General features: G+C 47.4%; 1 pseudogene; it reads left to right on the plus strand.

Annotated features, from left to right (window-relative positions):
• The window catches only part of LOC112234517, a 34,772-nt pseudogene extending 28,044 nt beyond the window's left edge, over window positions 1–6,728 (plus strand).
• The last annotated feature ends 6,856 nt before the right edge of the window (window positions 6,729–13,584 follow it).

Consider the following 13,584-nt stretch of genomic DNA (forward strand, 5'->3'; position numbering starts at 1 on the left):
TAGTAACCATGGCTGAATACCACAGGGTTCCATTGATTTTGTTAGTCACTCGCAGGGACAGATTACCGAACGGGCATTGCATATGATAGCAATTTGTGTATTATAGCATTATAAAAAACTGCAAATTTTTTACTCTCAGCACCATGGCAAAATGTTGTGCCCCTGGGCCCCAAATGCGGTAGTCCGGCCCTGCTCAATAGCGCTGAGCGATTAACAATTTTTTTATATCCTTCTTCGGTTATTAGGTCAAATGAAAGTTAGAGGGGAAAAGAAGTATGTCTACAGTGAAATGCCTACAAGGGGAAGGTCCTCTGTGTGACCAAGTTGTAAAATTGTAGTAGACAAAGATTAGAAGAACGTTGGCACGTCCAAATGCAGGCTCCTGTGCAACTCGCTATTTGGAACTTGTATTTATTTTCGCATTTATAATAATTTGCTTTATCATTACCCTATTATTGTATATGGCTATTATTGTAGGCCTATTTATTAATCTAAACCAGTTCTTGAAATATTTAAAACGTGTTTTGCATAATTCTGTTGAGACATTTTCGTTTTAAATCCAATCTGTGTGTGCTTTGTATTTAGTTTAAAATAGGTTAAGAAGTGGGCCTGTTGTAAAATAAATATTATTAGCCTACTGCTGTCATTTGATGGGAACGGTAGGCACAGTGTTTGTTGGCAATTGCTTCAAAAGTGTGTTTAATTCTGTAAAAAATGTATTTTTTCGACGGCCAAATTATATAACTGTATAATGGTGTGTTTACCGCAATATAATAGCCTGCTCATATTTCCTCTATAAACAATGACTTGACTTCTGATATTTCCCTAATAAAGTTTAGAAACTTTTGCGCCAATTAAACTTGTACTGCTGCAGGACTATGAAGGCAGTGCGCACCGACGCTCCAAACGACTGATAGTTTAAGTTTATGTGAGGAGGAAAGTTTTAGGCCTAGCAGAGTTACTCCTATAAACAATATAATGATTATCTTTATAAAAATATTCTGATTGAAAATGTATGAATAAGCCTCCTTCTGTACACCTATATCTTGCAGACGCTGTAACCATCTGACAAATGCATGGCGGTGTCGTAGCATGCCACTGGCATATCTCCTCTCTCCGTCTCTGGGGCAAGGAATAAGTTTCTCTTATTTGACGTATTTTTAAAATATTGATATCATACAGTGGACGTCTAAGCCTAAAGGCATATGCATGCAATGCCCTGATGCATTTAGTGCTCAAATCTCCGACAGATGAACAGCAAGGTGGACAATTGTTTTAGGAAAGTAAAAAACAATAAAACAATAGGCCATACATGTTTGCTTATGCTACACATCTAAAACACTGAAGTGTTTTTGTAATTTGTTATAGGCTGTTAAGGACAATTCAAATGTGCCTCTATTGGCCAATAGGCTATCCCTCGTTTTTTGATGGCACTGGCCTTGCCAGGTCGGCAGTTTCTTTCCCTCTCTCTTTTTAGTCGGATCTGAATGCAAACGAATGTCCAGTAAATTTGTAAAATGTCTGGTAAATTAAAATCTTCCCGGTTATGTTTTTTATTTTTTATTTTTTATTTCACCTTTATTTAACCAGGTAGGCTAGTTGGGAACAAGTTCTCATTTGCAACTGCGACCTGGCCAAGATAAAGCATAGCAGTGTGAACAGACAACACAGAGTTACACATGGAGTAAACAATTAACAAGTCAATAACACAGTAGAAAAAGGGGAGTCTATATACATTGTGTGCAAAAGGCATGAGGAGGTAGGCGAATAATTACAATTTTGCAGATTAATAACACTGGAGTGATAAATGATCAGATGGTCATGTACAGGTAGAGATATTGGTGTGCAAAAGAGCAGAAAAGTACATTTATAAAAACAGTATGGGGATGAGGTAGGTAAAAATGGGTGGGCTATTTACCGATAGACTATGTACAGCTGCAGCGATCGGTTAACTGCTCAGATAGCAGATGTTTGAAGTTGGTGAGGGAGATAAAAGTCTCCAACTTCAGCGATTTTTGCAATTCGTTCCAGTCACAGGCAGCAGAGAACTGTAACGAAAGGCGGCCAAATGAGGTGTTGGCTTTAGGGATGATCAGTGAGATACACCTGCTGGAGCGCGTGCTACGGATGGGTGTTGCCATCGTGACCAGTGAACTGAGATAAGGCGGAGCTTTACCTAGCATGGACTTGTAGATGACCTGGAGCCAGTGGGTCTGGCAACGAATATGTAGCGAGGGCCAGCCGACTAGAGCATACAAGTCGCAGTGGTGGGTGGTATAAGGTGCTTTAGTGACAAAACGGATGGCACTGTGATAAACTGCATCCAGTTTGCTGAGTAGAGTGTTGGAAGCAATTTTGTAGATGACATCGCCGAAGTCGAGGATCGGTAGGATAGTCAGTTTTACTAGGGTAAGTTTGGCGGCGTGAGTGAAGGAGACTTTGTTGCGGAATAGAAAGCCGATTCTTGATTTGATTTTCGATTGGAGATGTTTGATATGAGACTGGAAGGAGAGTTTACAGTCTAGCCAGACACCTAGGTACTTATAGATGTCCACATATTCAAGGTCGGAACCATCCAGGGTGGTGATGCTGGTCAGGCGTGCGGGTGCAGGCAGCGAACGGTTGAAAAGCATGCATTTGGTTTTACTAGCGTTTAGAGCAGTTGGAGGCCACGGAAGGAGTGTTGTATGGCATTGAAGCTCATTTGGAGGTTAGATAGCACAGTGTCCAAGGATGGGCCGGAAGTATATAGAATGGTGTCGTCTGCGTAGAGGTGGATCAGGGAATCGCCCGCAGCAAGAGCAACATCATTGATATACACAGAGAAAAGAGTCGGCCTGAGGATTGAACCCTGTGGCAGGCCCATAGAGACTGCCAGAGGACCGGACAGCATGCCCTCCGATTTGACACACTGAACTCTGTCTGCAAAGTAATTGGTGAACCAGGCAAGGCAGTCATCCGAAAAACCGAGGCTACTGAGTCTGCCGATAAGAATATGGTGATTGACAGAGTCGAAAGCCTTGGCAAGGTCGATGAAGACGGCTGCACAGTATTGTCTTTTATCGATGGCGGTTATGATATCGTTTAGTACCTTGAGCGTGGCTGAGGTGCACCCGTGACCGGCTCGGAAACCCGATTGCACAGCGGAAAAGGTACGGTGGGATTCGAGATGGTCAGTGACCTGTTTGTTGACTTGGCTTTCGAAGATCTTAGACAGGCAGGGCAGGATGGATATAGATCTGTAACAGTTTGGGTCCAGGGTGTCTCCCCCTTTGAAGAGGGGGATGACTGCGGCAACTTTCCAATCCTTGGGGATCTCAGACGATATGAAAGAGAGGTTGAACAGGCTGGTAATAGGGGTTGCGACAATGGCGGCGGATAGTTTCAGAAATAGAGGGTCCAGATTGTCAAGCCCAGCTGATTTGTACGGGTCCAGGTTTTGCAGCTCTTTCAGAACATCTGCTATCTGGATTTGGGTAAAGGAGAACCTGGAGAGGCTTGGGCGAATAGCTGCGGGGGGGGAGCTGTTGGCTGAGGTTGGAGTAGCCAGACGGAAGGCATGGCCAGCTGTTGAGAAATGCTTGTTGAAGTTTTCGATAATCATGGATTTATCGGTGGTGACCGTGTTACCTAGCCTCAGTGCAGTGGACAGCTGGGAGGAGGTGCTCTTGTTCTCCATGGACTTCACAGTGTCCCAGAACTTTTTGGAGTTGGAGCTACAGGATGCAAACTTCTGCCTGAAGAAGCTGGCCTTAGCTTTCCTGACTGACTGCGTGTATTGGTTCCTGACTTCCCTGAACAGTTGCATATCGCGGGGACTATTCGATGCTATTGCAGTCCGCCACAGGATATTTCTGTGCTGGTCGAGGGCAGTCAGGTCTGGAGTGAACCAAGGGCTGTATCTGTTCTTAGTTCTGAATTTTTTGAACTGAGCATGCTTATCTAAAATGGTGAGGAAGTTACTTTTAAAGAATGACCAGGCATCCTCAACTGACGGGATGAGGTCAATGTCCTTCCAGGATACCCGGGCCAGGTCGATTAGAAAGGCCTGCTCACAGAAGTGTTTTAGGGAGTGTTTGACAGTGATGAGGGGTGGTCGTTTGACTGCGGCTCCGTAGCGGATACAGGCAATGAGGCAGTGATCGCTGAGATCCTGGTTGAAGACAGCAGAGGTGTATTTGGAGGGCCAGTTGGTCAGGATGACGTCTATGAGGGTGCCCTTGTTTACAGATTTAAGGTTGTACCTGGTGTGTTCCTTGATGATTTGTGTGAGATTGAGGGCATCTAGCTTAGATTGTAGGACTGCCGAGGTGTTAAGCATATCCCAGTTTAGGTCACCTAACAGAACAAACTCTGAAGCTAGATGGGGGGCGATCATTTCACAAATGGTGTCCAGGGCACAGCTGGGAGCTGAGGGGGGTCGGTAGCAGGCGGCAACAGTGAGAGACTTATTTCTGGAGAGAGTAATTTTGAAAATTAGTAGTTTGAACTGTTTGGGTATGGACCTGGAAAGTATGACATTACTTTGCAGGCTCTCTCTGCAGTAAACTGCAACTCCTCCCCCTTTGGCAGTTCTATCTTGACGGAAAATGTTATAGTTGGGTATGGAAATCTCAGAATTTTTGGTGGCCTTCCTGAGCCAGGATTCAGACACAGCAAGGACATCAGGGTTAGCAGAGTGTGCTAAAGCAGTGAGTAAAACAAACTTAGGGAGGAGGCTTCTGATGTTGACATGCATGAAACCAAGGCTTTTTCGATCACAGAAGTCAACAAATGAGGGTGCCTGGGGACATGCGGGGCCTGGGTTTACCTCCACATCACCCGCGGAACAGAGGAGGAGTAGAATGAGGGTGCGGCTAAAGGCTATCAAAACTGGTCGCCTAGAGCGTTGGGGACAGAGAATAAAAGGAGCAGATTTCTGGGCATGGTAGAATATATTCAGGGCATAATGCGCAGACAGGGGTATGGTGGGGTGCGGGTACAGCGGAGGTAAGCCCAGGCACTGGGTGATGATGAGAGAGGTTGTATCTCTGGACATGCTGGTTGTAATGGGTGAGGTCACCGCATGTGTGGGAGGTGGGACAAAGGAGGTATCAGGGGTATGAGGAGTGGAACTAGGGGCTCCATTGTAAACTAAAACAATGATAACTAACCTGAACAACAGTATACAAGGCATATTGACATTTCAGAGAGACATACAGCGAGGCATACAGTAATCACAGGTGTTGAATTGGGAGAGCTAGCTAAAACAGTAGCTAAAACAGTAGGTGAGACAACAACAGCTAATCAGCTAGCACAACAACAGCAGGTAAAATGGCGATGACTAGGCAGGGAGGGTCGGATTAACTACACACAGAGCCTGAGTGCAGCTGGGGCCGACAGATAAAACATAAACAAGCAGAATGGAGTACCGTGATTAATGGACAGTCCAGCATGCATCAGCTATGTAGCCAAGTGATCAGTGTCCAGGGGGCAGCGGTGGATGGGGCAGGGAAGCTGGACTGGCGAGTATTATCCAGGTAAGGTAAAAGCCGCTAGCAGTGGCTAACAGTGACTAAATAGCTTGTAGTTAGTTAGCTGGTTAGCTTCTGGAGGTTCTTGAGTGTGTTCTAAAAATTAAAAATAATAGCGATTCCGTATCACATTGGGTGAGGCAGGTTACCGGAAGGTATAAACAAATTTAAAAATCGAAAAGAGATTGAAAGTAAATATGGGTCCAGTGAGTGTTTGGGGCGCGGCGATTCAGACGGTTAGCAGGCCTGTGCTAACAAGCTAACAGTTAGTAGGCCGGGGCTAAACAAGGTAGCAGTTAGCGGACCGGGGCTAAACAAGGTAGCAGTTAGCGGACCGGGGCTAAACAAGCTAGCAGTTAGCAGGCCGAATTAGCAAGCAAGGAGATAGCAAGGGCTAGAAAGTTAGCCTTTGGGGGGCGTCGCGATGGGGTGAGTCTGTTTATGCCTCTTCATGCGGTGACATTGATAGACCGGTCGTGGGTCCGGATATTGTAGCCCAGGAGTATGCTTCGGTGGTAGCACAGGAGCTCTGGCCGGGCTAGCTTCAAGCTAAGTGGGTGGAAACACTAGCCAGGAGTAATCATCCGGGGTTGCGGTTAGCTAGTTAGCTAGTTGTGAAGACCCAGCTGAAAATGTTCCGTTTACGGTGGGAATCCGGGGATAAAACAAATATATGTAGGTCCGTTATGCTCTGGTTAGAGTCGCGTTGTTCGAACTGGCGAGAGCTTTCCGAGCTAAAGGTTAGCTGATGACCGGTTAGCTGAAGACCGCTAGCTATGGTTTGTTGACTGATACCTGGTAGTTAGCTGGCTAGCTTCAGTTGAGGGGATCCGAAGTAAATATAAGTACTTTAGAGAAAAATAGCTACATTGGGTGAGGCGGGTTGCAGGAGAGTATTTAGAAGTTGAGGTTTAGCAAAATGTTTTAAAAGATATGCGAAGAAAAATATGTTTAAAAAACGATATATACGATATATACAAGGGACACAACACGACAAGACGTCCGACTGCTACGCCATCTTGGCAAATGTTCCTGACGGAAACACTGGTCTTACCCTCTAGTATATAACGTAGCTTTCTGGGCAGTGTTGTTCCCCTCCAGGTGTTTCCTGAAGAACTCCTGAACCCTCCTCCACAGGTCCAGCTGAGCCTGATGGTGGGCTTTAGCCTTTCCCACAAACACCACCACTTGACCAACCGCAGGATGGAAGCCTGACGGGCAGTGGGGCATGTAGGGTACTTCCAGAAAATGCCCCACGCTGGGGTACATCACCACCTGGTGGTGAAAGGAAAAGAGGACAGAACATATTTGCAAAAAATATATTTTTTTTTACTTTGTCATTATGGGGTAGTATGTAGATTGATGAGGGGGAAACATTTTTGAAACCATTTTAGAATAAGACTGTAATGTAACAAAATGTGAGAAAAGTCATGGGGTCTGAATACTTTCCGAATGCACTGTATGTATATTTGTCTCAATTTCAGCACCAACTGGTAGATTTAAAAATACTCTGATTTTGTAGATTATTAAGGCACATTTTAGTGTTAGGAAAGTTTCTATGAATAAAAATCCAAACTTGTTTGGAGAGTCTTTACGCACTAAATATATTGATGAATAAAAAAATAGGTGTTGAACAATAATTCTACCCCAATTCTCACGAATCACAGACATGTATGACAACGGTCCAGTCTCACGAACCGTGCACCATGCTCCAGGATTAACCTGCTACATGTGGTCTGAGTTCCATAATGATGAACATTTATTGGATGCATTTGCTGTTTGTTTTGGTGGTGTGCCAGATGATGTTGTTCCCTAATAATGTAGTGTCATTTTGGAGTAACTTCTTGTAAATAAGAATAGTATATGTTTCAAAACACTTTTGCATGAATTAATGTTTCTAATAAATAGGAGCGTGGATCAGAAAACCAGTCACTATCTGGTGTGACCACCATTTGCCTCATGCAGCGCGACAACTCTCCTTTGCAGAGAGTTGATCAGGCTGTTGAATGTTGTCCCACCTTTCAGTGGCTGTGCGAAGTTGCTGGATATTGGCGGGAACTGGAAAATGCTGTTGTACACATCAATCCAGAGCATCTTAAACATGCTCAATGGGTGACGTCTAGTGAGTATGCAGGCCATGGAAGAGCGGAGACATTTTCAGCTTCCAGGAATTGTGTACAGATCCTTGTGACATGAGGCTGTGCATTATCAAGCTGAAACATGAGGTGATGGCAGTGGATGAATGGCACGACCTCAAACTAATAGTGGGTGAATAGCATGCTATTCTCATGCTTAAGTTCAAGGTCAAAATATGCAGATAGAAAAAAGGAATTATGTTCCATTTACGGGCGCTTAACTCAGGTCGGAATCGGGGCCTTAGAGACTTACCCAGAAGGACTCAGCTGTAATTGCTGCCAAATGTGTTTCTAACACAGTGGTCACCAAACAGTCGATTGCCAAGGCATTCCTAGTAGATTGGAAAACATTTTCTATAAGAAAAAACAAAGATAAAGCCTTGCATTCCTGCTTTTTCCTGTCTTGCACTGTTGGTAGTAGGTGCAAATGATTCAGCTGCCCTGTGCAACAGGCAGACGCAGTGTTTCCACAGTGGTGTAAAGTACTTAAGTAAAAATACTTGAAAGTACTACTTAAGTCGTTTTTTGATATCTGTACTTTAACATTTATATATTTTTTTTACAACTTTTACTTCACTACATTCCTAAAGAAAATATACTTTTTACTCCATACATTTTCCCTGACACCCAAAAGTATGTATTTTGAATGCTTAGCAGGCAGGAAAAAATGTCAAATTCACACCCTTATCAAGAGAACATCCCGAGTCATCCCTACTGCCTCTGATCTGGCACGAGGCAGCTAACCCACCGTTCCTAGGCCTTCATTGAGAATAAGAACGTGTTCTTAACTGACTTGCCTAGTTAAATAAAGATTCAATAAAAAAACGACCAAATCGGTGTCCAAAAATACCAATTTCCGATTGTTATGAAAACTTGAAATCGGCCCCAATTAATCGGCCATTCCGATTAATCGGTCGACCTCTACTCTATACCCTGCTTGTTCATATGCCTTGCCACTGTAATATATAAGCATAAGGTCGAGACAATAAGAAGACACAGTAGCAGAACAAATTCCACCACACCACTGTTTCATCACAAAACCGCAGAGCAGAGAGCAACATCTGTCCGGGGAAGTCCACAAAGCATATTGCATGTAGTGTGGTATCCCAGGAGGTCTACCCTGTGGGATGGTAATAGAGGGGAGGTGTGATGCAACGTTGGCTCCCTCTGCTGGGAGTACATGAGCTGGGCACCCCGACACGGATAGCTCCAAGTGGAGGTAATTAGGGGAAAGTGCCAACCAGCCGTGGAGGCCAAATAAAAGGAGCACTGTGTCACACCATGAGGAAGGATGGGGAGAGACCAACACAGAGCAAAATCTGAGAAGAACGACCGAGCCAAACCTATGTGATTTTCTTTGTTATGTTTATTTTATGTTCTAGTGAACTAAAACCTCCCTGTCTCTGTGTTAATCTCTGCTCAACCCAACACCCCACAGTTTACCACATATGGTGGAAAATGCGGGCAACTCAGTAGCTTTGGGTGCCGTGGGGTCTAGTTTACGGAGATTACCATGGAGGAGCTGGTGGCTCAGTTTATCATCAGCCAGCAGAAGCAACCGGCTCTCCAGGAGCAAGCACTGGAGAAGCAGCGCCAACAAATCCGCAGACCGGTACCGGAAGTAGCCCAGTTAAAGGCTGGGAGGGCTCAGGAGTCTGGCCCGAATCAGTTCCTGGCTAAGTTAAGGGAGGAAGATGACATGGAGACGTATTTGTGTACCTTCGAGAGGATGGCACAGAGGGAAAGATGGCCAAAGCCCAATTCACCAGAACACCAAGGAGGCCATGCCCTCCGCATCCCCCAGCTTGTTGGCACCCTACCTCTCTGGGAAGGCGCAGAAGCCCTACTTTGACTTGAACGCTGACCAGGCTGCAAATTATGAGGGACTCAAACGTGAGATCCTGAGCCGTTATGGATTCAGCCTCGCACGCCGTGCACAACTGGTCCACGACTGGGCCTTTGACCCCACCCTTTCTGTCTGTGCTCAGATGAGCGACCTGGTGCGCCTGACCAAGGGCTGGCTACTGACTGACGTACCATCCCTCCCAATGATCGACAAGCTTGTCCTGGATCAATACCTTCAGGCCCTGCCATACGAGATGAAGAAGACGGTGAGCATGCAGAACCCCTAGAGCCTGGAGGAATTGCTGAGTAATGTGGAAATTCACCAGAACACCAAGGAGGCCATGCCCTCCGCATCCCCCAGCTCTGGGGTAACCCAGATGGCGAGTTATGTCACCTCCTGTTGGGCACACACCGAGACGCCCCCTCCGATGGTTCCTGTACGAATCGATGGCATCGACACCAGCGCTCTGCTGGACTCCGGCAGCATGGTGACCCTGGCCCATCCGCAGTGACTCACACGAGAGGGTAAGGATGAACTGGGGGACGAGGAGGTGACAGTGTCATGTGTTCACGGGGACACAAAGAGGTACCCAATGGTGCAGGTGAGGATAACCACCCCAAGGGGGAGTGCCAGATGCGCATGAGGGCTGTTCCTTACCTGCCCGTGTCCATTCTCCTCGGGCGAGACTGCCCTCTCTTCCAGGCACTGTGGAGGAGGGACCTGGGGAGGCGTGCACGTGAGGTAGGAAGAAAAGGGAAAAGGACGGTACCCACCCCCTGCCACGAGAGGTGTCCACTGGGCCCGAGTCGGACCCAGAGGAGGGAGACGACCCCGCACCAGCGAGTGAGCCACTGTACGAGGAAGACATCAGGCTCCCATTTATGGAGGTGGAGGCCCTAGATGGACCTCCCGACACAGGAATCCTCACGGGTCAGTTCGGGATGGCCCAGTTAGAAGACCCCAATCTCCAGAACGCTAGGGGCCAGGTGATTGCGATGGATGGTGTAGTGTTACCTGGGGTAAGTGAGTGGTGCTACCCCCACTTCGCCATCAAGCATAATTTATTGTATCAGGTAGTAAAGCACGATGCGGAGACAAAAGACTTGTTACTCATACCCAGACAGTATGTTAGGACTGTGTTGCACCTTGCCCACACACACCTGCTTGGGGCACACCTTGGGATGGAGAAAACCAGGGAGCGGATCGGGAACCGGTTCCACTAGCCCGGAGTCAAGCACGCCATGGAGGACTACTGCCGTAGTTGCCCAGAGTGCCAGATCACAGTTCCGAGGGTACATTATAGAAAACCTTTGGTTCCCTTGCCCATTATAGGAGTGCCATTTGAGCGGGTGGCAATGGATGTGGTGGGTCCGTTGGTGAAGACCGCGAGGGGACACCAATACATCCTGGTAATCGTGGATTACGCCACCCGGTATCCTGAGGCAATCCTGCTACACACGGAGGCAGCAAAAGGTATCACACTGGAGCTCTTCCATTTATTTAGCCGGGTGAGTATTCCGCGGGAAATCCTGATGGACCAGGGCATCGCGTTCATGTCTCGTGTGATGAAAGATGTCTGTAATCTATTACAAATAAAACAGTTTGTACCATCCACAAATGTACGGGCTAGTTGAACGCTTCAATAAGACCCTAAAACAGATGCTGAAGAAGGTCATCGAGAGAGATGGGAGGAATTGGGACCAGCTGCTGCCGAACCTGATGTTTTCAGTGTGTGAGGTACCCAAGCATCCACTGGGTTCTCCCCCTTTGAACTCCTATATGGCTGTCGGCCCCGCGGACTGCTGGACCTAGCCAAAGAGGTATGGGAAGAGCAGCCAACCCCCCTTCGCTGCGTAGTAGAACATGTGGAGGTAATGAGGGAGCGGATGATGGCGATTTGGCCAATGGTGAGAGAGCACTTGGCCCAGGTGCAATGTTCCCAGGAGCGTGTCTACAATCGGGGGGCCCAACCACGAGAGTTCCAACCAGGTGAGAAGGTCTTGGTGCTGATCCCTACAACGGAGAGTAAATTCCTGGCTATGTGGCATGGGCCCTACAACATCATTGAGCGGGTAGGTGACATCAATTATAAGGTCCACCAAACGGGGCAGAGAAAACCCCTCCAGCTTTACGCTGTGCGTAACGTGGACCCGGCCACAGCAGAGCCTGCCCTCTGTCGAAGTTGCAATGGGTGAAGACCTCAGCCTGACACAACGACAAGAGCTCAGAGAGTTGGTCCAGCAGAATACAGCCGTGTTCTCCGAGGTGCCAGGGAGCACGGATCTCGTGGAACATCATATCCACACATGTCCAGGAGAAAAAGTGCATAAACAGCCATACCGAATACCAGAAGCCAGGGTGGTGGTCCAGCGGGAAGTGATGCCAATGTTAGAGATGGGGTTACTGGAGGAGTCCCACAGTGAGTGGTCTAGCCCTATAGTGCTGGATCCGAAACTGGACGGAACCGTCCGCTTCTGCAATGACTTCTGGGGCCTGAACGAGGTCCGTAAGTTCGATGCCTACCCCATGCCCAGTGTGGACGAACTGATCAACCACTTGGGGATGGCGAGATACGTCAGCACCTTGGACCTGACAAAGCGGTACTGGCAGGTGCCGCTGGCAGCGGCCTCCCGGGAGAAGATTGCCTTCTCCACCCCGGGGGGGCTATACCACTACCGGGTTCTTCCTTTGCGGCCTTTCAGCAACTCATGGACCGCATCTTGAAGCCGCACAGTGAGTACGTGGCTGCTTATTTGGATGACATAGTTGTGCACAGTGACAGTTGGGAGTCACATCTTTGTAGGTTACAGGCAGTGGTGGATGTGCTACGGGATGCAGATCTGACAGCGAACCCCCACAAGTGCAAGCTGGGCTACGCCAAGGTGGAGTACCTGGGCTATCAGATCGGGAGGGGAAATGTGAAGCCCCAAGAAAAAAAATCGCTGCCATTAGGGGATGGCCGGTCCCAAGAGCAGGAAGGTGAGGAGCACCCAATCGTGTATGTTAGCAGGAAGCTCCTCCCGAGGGAGAAGAAGTACTCGATTGTCGAGAAAAAGTGCCTCGCCGTGAAGTGGGCACTGGACACCCTCAAGTATTACTTCCTCGGTAGGAAGTTCACCCTGATCACTGACCATGCACCCCTTGTGTGGGTGGCAAGAGGTAAGGACACGAATGACCGTGTCACTCGCTGCTTCCTGTCCTTACAACAATTCTCTTTCTCTGTCATCCACAGGTCGGGGGCCCAGCATGGCTGCAAATGCAAATCTAGCCCTGAGCATGCCTCCCACCCAGTCAGGGCTAAGGGGGGGTGGTATCCCATGAGGTCTACCCCGGGGGATGGTAATAGAGGGGAGGTACGTGATGCGACGTTGGCTCCCTCTGCTGGGAGTACATGAGCTGGGCACACCGACACAGATAGCTCCAAGTGGAGGTAATAAGGGGAAAGTGCCAACCAGCCGTGGAGGCCAAATAAAAGGAGCACTGTGGCACACTGCGAGGAAGGACAGGGAGAGACCGACACAGAACAAAAGCTGAGAAGAAAGACTGAGCCAAACCTATGTGATTTTCTCTGTTATGTTCATTTTATGTCTTAGCAAACTAAAACCTCCCTGTCTCTGTGTTAATCTCTGCACGCTCAACCCAACACCCCACAGTTTACCACAGTAGGCTAACAAATAGTTCTATGACCTACAGCATGGTCAAGCAAGTTCATGTTTCTGATATTTTTGCACTACTAAACAACTATTGATTTTGAACCACATATGATCATGCCTGGGAGGAATTCTCACTATTAGTATAAGCAATTTGGCAGTACACCCAGGACATTGCTTTGAGACCAAAGGGGGTTATCTCAGTTTCAAGGTCTCAGCTTGGAAAGAGGAAGTCTCGTAAGGTATTGGTCTCTCACATACATGAACCAAACATTAATGATGAATTAATTATGGATAATGAATAATGTTAATCATGCCAATATAACTTGTTTGTGTAAGCAGTATATAAGAGAACTAACGGGACTGCCCCGAGGGAGCTCCCGACCGACAGCTGGCTAATAATAAATACTTATTAATGTAATATTGACTTCAGGTGTCCC

Source organism: Oncorhynchus tshawytscha, linkage group LG09 (genome assembly GCF_018296145.1).
Source record: "Oncorhynchus tshawytscha isolate Ot180627B linkage group LG09, Otsh_v2.0, whole genome shotgun sequence".
NCBI lineage: Eukaryota > Metazoa > Chordata > Actinopteri > Salmoniformes > Salmonidae > Oncorhynchus > Oncorhynchus tshawytscha.